Raw genomic sequence first — 8,702 nt, 5'->3', positions numbered from 1 at the left:
GGGATGGGCAAGTGGAGAAACTAAACAAATCACTGGTAAAAATTTTGTGCTAATTCATTTCTGACCATTTCTGACTTTGTGTTAAAAGCGGTTCTTGCATACAATACCAGCGTGCATGAGGATTTACCCCTTACTGTCTAATGCTTGGCCGGGAAGCTATTTTGCCTTTTGACGCAGTCCTGAAGCTTGAGACGTAACCGCCCCAGAGAGTGGGGGAAAGTTATCCCGATTATGTTGTTCAGCAGAAGAAGCAACTGGAGGAAACAGAGCACATGGTGAAAGAGAACCTCAAGCGGGCACGGAAAACTCAGAAAGCATATTACGACACCAAGTGCCGTGGTCAGCGGTTTCATGTAGGAGACCGAGTCTGGTATCGAAACCGAGCCAGATCAAGGAGAAAGAAATTCCTTAAACCTTGGTGTGGTCCTTGGAAAATTGTGAAAGCCCTTTCTGATGTTACCTATCGCATTGAAGAGGAGAGGAGGAAAGTGGGGGAGCCACGCAACAGAAAGGTGGTCCATTTCAATTACCTGAAACCATGTTTTACTCTGCCGCCAGTCCATGAATAACCTCCTCCAGCAACCACTTCCGGAGAAGCGGCTCGATAAAAGTCTAGAGATGTGCTACAGCCAACTCAGGCAGGGGCTGACGATACTGGCGGGGTCGAGTTAGAATGGCTGGAAAATCCTGTTGTTCTGTTCAGAGAGGGCCATCAAACGCTTCGGGGCGCGAGTGCTACCCTTGGTCCGGATGCACAGCCCCCGGAAGTACCTTATCAGCCGGAGGTCCCTTCTGAGAACAATGAATCAATTCAAATTCCAGTTAGACGAAGAAGGGAGCCATCGTGGCTCCAGGACTATGTTAGGGCAGTTGTTGTTTACCCTACGTGGCCTTTTACTCTTGTTGGAACAATTGCTTATTAACTTTTTATTTATTTAATCTCTAACCTCGGACCTTATATGGGAGGGGGTAGTGTAGCGTAGGGCCTGAGCCCGAGTTAGCTCGGGCATGCGTTGTAAGTTGTGACGAGACATGCTTGTAGTCAAGCTTCCATGTTGTGTTTGAAACGGATGTACGATAAACTGTTTTTGAGACTAGTTGTGTCTTTAGTAGTGTTACATTAACATATTACATCACATTATTTCCATTGCGTATATGCCACACATTGACATTCCAATCCTAGCAGTACGCAGGATGTTTGTGCCATGAACCTTGTTTAATGGCTTTAGCTCCCACGTGTCTCCTGTAGCTCAGTGGTAGAGCATCCGAACTAGTAATCGGAAGGTCTTAGGTTCGACTCCTGATCGGAGCACTCGGATTTTTTTCCGCGTATGCCTGTGTCATTTACTGGTTAAATACATCATTATCATTTATTCACCAGGCTTAACATATTCCATTACTTTATATCGATATTTTCTTTAATTCTGATAATGAATAAAAGATTAAAACTAAGCGGGCGTTGAAGTGTGGCGAGTTCTTAGACCCGCGCGCTGGTAATCGGGATGTTCAGAGTTCTGATTTCCAGCTGGGTTTGTTCTCTGGTTGTCCCCTGTTCAAATCAAGTGTTAATACAGTTTACAAAGTTTTGTTTTGTGGTTCACAGACATCACTTCAGTTTTTAAGAGTTGTACATTTAAATAAAATAATGTTTTCTTCCTTTCTAACGTCTTAGTTATCAAGGAAAAAATTGATCCTCTAAAGAAAAGGCTACAGGATACGTTGAACTGTCATTAATTAAAACTCCCCGTTGTGCTCTACTGGCCTAAAATCTCTTGCTATGATGGTCTTCCTATTGCTAATAGTTATACAGCAACTCTCTTTATTTAATCAAGAAACTAAGTAGAAAAGTGTTATTAGGCCTTGTCGCCTCAATACAAAATCTAATGATTTCTGAAGTATCCAAACCCTCAGATCGTGGACAATTGGCGTTCTAGGTCATAGGCAGATAGTATTTCTAGAGACCATTTCTAGAGACCTTATTGGTCCAAGAACAAACTACGATAATTGGTGAAGTGGCCAATTGTTGCAAAAGCCTATTAGATGAGTTTTTAATGCGTAACTAAAACAAATTTCTTTACAGTCTACACAATTACGAAAAGGATTTAAAACATCTCATTGATTTATGTTTTTGATATCTATTTCTTCTTTCAGCTCAAACCGAAGAATTGAAGGAAATAAAGAGTGACTACCAAGGTTGGTTCCTTTTGCAATGGAGGCTTATTCATCCCATAGACATCTTTTTTTCATTTCAAAGAAACCTAGGAAACCACCTATTGGGCATGTAAATTAGCATTCTAGCTAACTGAAAGATAGTATTTCCATTTCCAGAGGTCACATTCGTGAGACCTAAAACATCTTATTGATTTATGTTTTTGATATCCCTTTCTTCTTTTAGCTCAAACCGAAGAATTAAATGAACTGAAGAGTAACTACCAAGGTTGGTTGCTTTTGCAATTGAGGCCTATTTATCCCATAGAAATCTTTTTTCATTTCAAACCTGACGAACCTTGAAAACCGCCTATTTGGCATGAAAATTAGTATTCTAGCTAACTCAAAGATAGTATTTCCATTTCCAGATATCACATTTCTGTGGCTACAAATTACAATGATTCGTGAGACCTAAAACATCTCATTGATTTATGTTTTTGATATCCCTTTATTCTTTTACCTCAAACCGAAGAATTGAATGAACAGAAAAAGTGACAACTAGCTAAGTGAAAGATAGTATTTCCATTTCCAGAGATGACATTTGTCTGGCTACAAATTACAATGATTGGTGAGACCTAAAACATCTTATTGATTTATGTTTTTTATATCCCTTTCTTCTTTCAGCGCAAACCGAAGAATTTAATGAACTGAATAGTGACTTCAAAGGTTGGTTGCCTTTTATTGGCAATTGAAGCTTATTCATCACATAGAAATCTTTTTTCATTAATTTCAAACAAACCTAGAAAACCGCCTATTGGGCATGATAATTAGTATTCTAGCTAACTTAAAAGATAGCATTTCCATTTCCAGGGATGACATTTATCCGGCTACAAATTACAATCATTGGTGAGACCTAAAACATCTAATTAATTTATGTTTTTGACATTCCTTTCTTCTTAGTTTTAGCTTAAACCGAAGAGCTGTGTAACGTTTGGTACAGTTTATACGGAAAACGTTTATTTTTAAGGTTTAATACTCCTTTTTAATCTCTTAGAGCTCCATTCTGCCTTTGAATCTTTGAACAAAACAGTGACACAGCTGCAGGATCAGTTTGCTGGTACGTTACCATTCTCATTCGGGTTAAGTCGCACATTATGTACAATGCGAGGCAAAGTAAAAACGGGCACTTAACTAAATTTCATTAACTGAAGGTTTTAACATTCAGTTAATGGTTGGCTGTTAAATTAAAGGTTAATTGCTTTGGCAACTGAGCCTTATTCATCCCATAGAATTCTTTTTTTATTTCAATCAAACCTAGCAAACTGCCTATTATGCATGAAAATTAGCATTCTAGCTAACTGAAAGATAGTATTTCCATTTCCAGAGATGACATTTGTCTGGCTTCAAATTACAATGATTGGTGAGACCTAAAACATCTCACTGCTTTATGCTTTTGATATCCTTTTCTTCTTTTAGCCCAAACCGAAGAATTGAATGAACTGAACAGTGACTACCAAGGTTGGTTGCTTTTGCAATTGAGGCTTATTCATCCCATAGAAAGCTTTTTAGTATTTCAAACGAACCTTGAAAACCGCCTATCGTGCATGAAAATTAGTATTCTAGCTAACTGAAAGATAGTATTTCCATCTCCAGAGATCACATTTGTCTGGCTACCAATTACAATGATTGGTTAGACCTAAAATAACTCATTGATATATGTTTTTGATATCTCTTTCTTCTTTTAGCGGAAACCGAAGAATTGAATGAACTGAAGAGTGACAACCAAGAATGGTTGCTTTTGCAATTGAGGCATATTCATCCCATAGAAATCTTTTTGGTATTTCAAACGAACCTTGAAAACCGCCTAGTTGGCATGAGATTTAGTATTTTAGCTAACTGAAAGATGGTATTTTCATTTCCAGAGATGACATTTGTGTGGCTACAAATTACAATGATTGGTGAGACCTAAAACATCTCATTGATTTATATTTTTGACATCCCTTTCTTCTTTTAGCTCAATCCGAAGAATTGAATGAACTGAGCAGCGACTACCAAGGTTGGTTGCTTTTGCAATTGAGGCTTATTCATCCCATAGAAATCTTTTTTCATTTCAAACGAACCTTGAAAACCGCCTATTTGGCATGAAAATTAGTATTCTAGCTAACTGAAAGATGGTATTTCCATTTCCAGAGATCACATTTGTGTGGCTACAAATTACAATGATTGGTGAGACCTAAAACATCTCATTGATTTATGTTTTTGATATCCCTTTCTTCTCTTAGCTCAAACCGAAGAATTGAATGAACTGAAGAGTGACTACCAAGGTTGGTTGCTTTTGCAATAGCCCTTTTCACGATTAACTCTGCTCATTTGAATTACAATGAAATCTAGTATGTGTGTGAGGCAATTTTGGGCTATTTTGTAGTTTTAGCCCGAAATTGCCTCGCAACCAGGTTGGATAACATTGTAATGCAAATGAGAAAAATCAACCGTGAAAAGGGCTATTGAGGCACATTGATCCCATAGAAATCATTTTTTTATTTCAAACGAACCTAGAAAACCGCCTATTTGGCATGAAAATTAGTATTCTAGCTAACTGAAAGATAGTATTGCCATTTCCAGAGATCACATTTGTCTTCCTACAAATTACAATGATTGGTGAGACCTAAAAGATCTCATCGATTTATGTTTTTGATATCCTTTTCTTCTTTTAGCGGAAACCGAAGAATTTAATGAACTGAAGAGTGACTACCAAGGTTTGTTGGTTTGCAATTGAGACTTATTCATCCCATAGAAATCTTTTTTCGTTTCAAACGAACCTAGAAAACCCCCTGTTGGGCATGAAAATTAGTATTCCAGTTGACTTAAAGGGAGTGATAAAAATCTGCGAGTCAGCGAGCCATGCGAGCCAAGGTGTGAGCCATGCGAGCCAGGCGAGCCGTGCGAGCCATGTGAGCCATGCGAGTCACGCGAGTCATGCGAGCCACAGTATAAATGTTAGGAATTTTTATTTGTTGTATTTACATTCACATAAGAACAAGAACAAGAGCATCGGAACAAGATGAATAACATCGCAATATTTAATTCTTACTGTGGGACAACGCAAACCATCATATTTCAGTTTTTTTGTTAATTGACACGTCAGGACTGATTGTCAGTGCTATTCCAATCTGAGGTATGATAAATGAGTACTCAAAGATGAGCGAAGTCAATATTGTCGCACTAAATCCAATTTGAAAAGAAGCAGCGTAACAGAAGCATTTGCCGTCAGCTCGCCACTCTAGTGGCGAGTTTTGAAGAAAGACTTGTCTAAGGGAAAGGACAACCACATGCAGCAGTCAGCCAACCGACAGAGTTCTGATAACTCTGATTCACTAAAGACGCCAACACACGGAGACGCCAACACACGGAGATCGAAGTGCTGTTCTTTTTTTTTTTTTTTGTTGAATGAAGTTCCACGTGGATATCAATGAATGACATGTGTCAATAGATACCTATTCGAGTAGCGGTGCAGCCGTATGTTTTTATCGGATTTTTTTTTCTGAAGTCTTGAACCTTTTCCGTATTGTTTTTATTTTTTTGCGCATCTTGGGCGATTTTGAATAGGCAAAATTCTCTCTAAAATTATAACAAAAACGAAAAAAAACAAAGAAAAAAATTCGTCCAAAATTTTCTCACGCGAATGTAAATAAAACAAATAAAAATTCTTAACATTTGCACTGTGGCTCGCATGACTCGCGTGACTCGCATGGCTCGCTGGCTTGCAGATTTCGCAGACCCACTTAAAGGTAGTATTTCCATTTCCAGAGATGACATTTGTCCGGCTACAAATGACAATCATTGGTGAGACCTAAAACATCTAATTTATTTACGTTTTTAACATCCCTTTCGTCTTATAGTTTTAGTTCAAACCGAAGAGTTTTGTTACTTCTTGCACAGCCTATACCAAAAATGTTTATTGTTAAGGTTTAATACTCCTTTCTAATCTCTTAGAGCTCCAGTATGCCTTTGAATCTCTGAACAAAACATTGACGCAACTGCAGGATCAGCTTCCTGGTACGTTACTATTCTCATTCGGGTTCAGTCGCAAAATTCGGGGAAAACGGGAAAACGGGCACTTAATTCGATTTCATTGACTGAATGTTAAAACTTTCAGTCAATGGTTAGTTTATGGTTAGTTTATTTTATGGTAAGCTTAATGTCTATTTTCTCAGCTGTTTGTGATACACTTAAAGCAAAAACGTTTTAGCTTTTCGTTTTCTATTAAGGTTGCCGTAGAACATTGCGGTTGTTTACAACATTAAAAGACTTCTTAAGAGCGCCTTTTTTCATGACCGAGTGAGTGGTGGCACAGGGTTCAAAAATTCACTACCCTGATATATATATTTGGCTCAGACATACTCTATGATGAGTTAAGAAACGTGGTGTATTTCTTATCTTCAGCTCTGGTTTTATTTTCCAGAAAATTCTTAAAAATTGTAACGGGCGCCAACTGTCATAAAATGGCGGAAATTAAGTGCGCTGAGTATCAACACAAGAACTTCGCTAATGAAAAGCTCAAAAGGAAGCACGGTTTTTTCAAATTGGTATATTTGTTTAAGAGACACTGGAAAATGATTCAAGTCTAAAACCAGGATTGTTAACTTACCTAGGAATGCATTGCACGAGTTTGAAAATCACCAATATTTCATTGTTTAAAACTGTCATTTTGGAACTGTTTTGCAAGAAACATTTTTCCCATGAGGTATAACTCAGAAGCACTTAGATTAAGGTTGTGATCAGTGGAAATGATCTTCTTTTCAAGGATATATAAATTAGTGTGGGCTGTTAACTTCTGTACGAAAAAAGCACGCTCTATGTTGAGAAAATCAAACTCCACTTGACTATTAATAAACACAAATAATCGAATTAGAGTCTCTGTTATCGAAGCCAATATTCCAAGCAATCTTAGTGCTTTGCACCCCATTTGATTAGAAAGTTAAGATAACAAGTTTATCTTGCAAACACAGTGGCTGTAGATTGGTTTTCGTTTTCACTCCTACATTCTGTTCAAAATTATCATCTTCCCTTTGACAGTGTTTAAGAAATCAACAACTATCTGAGCGATACATGGATGGCTCTTGTAGAAACATCGCCGCTATTCTTGACAGTTTCAAACACATCATAGCTGCTATCTTTCTGTAACGTACAACTGAGATTGTTTCATCATCATAAAAAAAAACATGACCATTGAGCGAGATTTTTGACCACGGAGCGAGACGGTCGTTTTCACTTCTTCGATCCATGCACATCATTTGTATGTCAAGGAGTGACATATCACACGCCTTAAGCCGACGACACTGACTTGGCGATTTTATTCCCGGTGTAGGGATTGTGATTTTCGCCGACCGCCGCGATCGGCGTATAAAATCGCCGATATCTGGTACCCTTGCCGTGATGCACTGCGCACTGCGATTTGAATTTCCGGCCGTAAAACGCCGAATCACTGAAATCCCTAACAAGACTCCAGAACCTTTCATAATCGCCTTTTCCCAAGCAATCCTGTACATATATTTTGGTTCGATATTGTAAATGCTTTCCCCCTTTATCTTTACATATTTTCTTACGGTACTTTTGTATGTATTCTGTATATTAGTTTGAAGTGAAAGTATATAGAGCGTCTGTCTATTTTTAATAAAGTGTTGTTGTTGTTGTTGTTGTTGCGTCAGACAACAATACTAGCGGTTACATGCTGCTGTTGTGTTTGAAGACAAAAATTACTTCTGTGGTTCTTGATTCCTTTCAATCTGTTTTTATCCTCTGAAAAAGCGAGAAAATAACGTGGAAGAAACAGAACTGTAGAAAACACGAACGGGGAGTTCTCACACTTTATGTTATGTTTACATTTTTATTTATTGCAATGTACATCACTGTTTGCCACCGGCCGTCCGCTAACACGATCAGCACCGCCGGCCACTCTCGCGAGCACAGCCGCAACTTTACATGAGCCTCTGTCTCCGTAAAATCTCGATAAACGGGCAAGATAAAGGAAATGGAAAATGTTTTTATTCAAAATGGAAGCCATAACAACAATAATATTTTAAAGCTTCACGTTGAACATGTCCTTATACCACAAGAATTTGAATACGAGAATTTTATATTTGCTGAAAATGTACATAATTTTTAGGAGTGCATATGGTTGTGTTTTAAAAGAATTGGTCATTTTTAATAAAGATATATTTAATTGTTTATTATTATTATTATTATTGTTATTATTATTATTAAATATAAATATAATCTTTATTAAAAATGACCAACTCTTTAAAACGCAACCCTATGCACTCCTAAAAATTATGTACATTTTCAGCAAATATAAAAATTTCTTGCATTCATCGGCCATTCCACCTGTGCTTGTAAAAACTAGTGGTGTGAATGACCCTTGCTCCACTTCCAAAACCCGCCTGCTGTATTGTCTCTTCTTCTCATTTTCGTGTAGTTGGAATATCTGTTTCGGAGACAGTTCTCGATACGAATCTCTGTTTGGATGACACACCCGAACATCGGAAAAAGCAGAT

General features: G+C 37.7%; 1 pseudogene; it reads right to left on the bottom strand.

The window, feature by feature from the left end:
- Window positions 1-8,461: 8,461 nt before the first annotated feature.
- Window positions 8,462-8,702, bottom strand: part of LOC146484082 (uncharacterized) — a 3,154-nt pseudogene continuing 2,913 nt past the window's right edge.

This window comes from Pavona decussata, unplaced genomic scaffold, assembly GCF_977016875.1.
Source record: "Pavona decussata unplaced genomic scaffold, jaPavDecu1.1 SCAFFOLD_37, whole genome shotgun sequence".
Lineage (NCBI taxonomy): Eukaryota > Metazoa > Cnidaria > Anthozoa > Scleractinia > Agariciidae > Pavona > Pavona decussata.
Note: the sequence above shows the minus strand (reverse complement) of the source record. Positions and strands in the feature narration are given on the sequence as shown.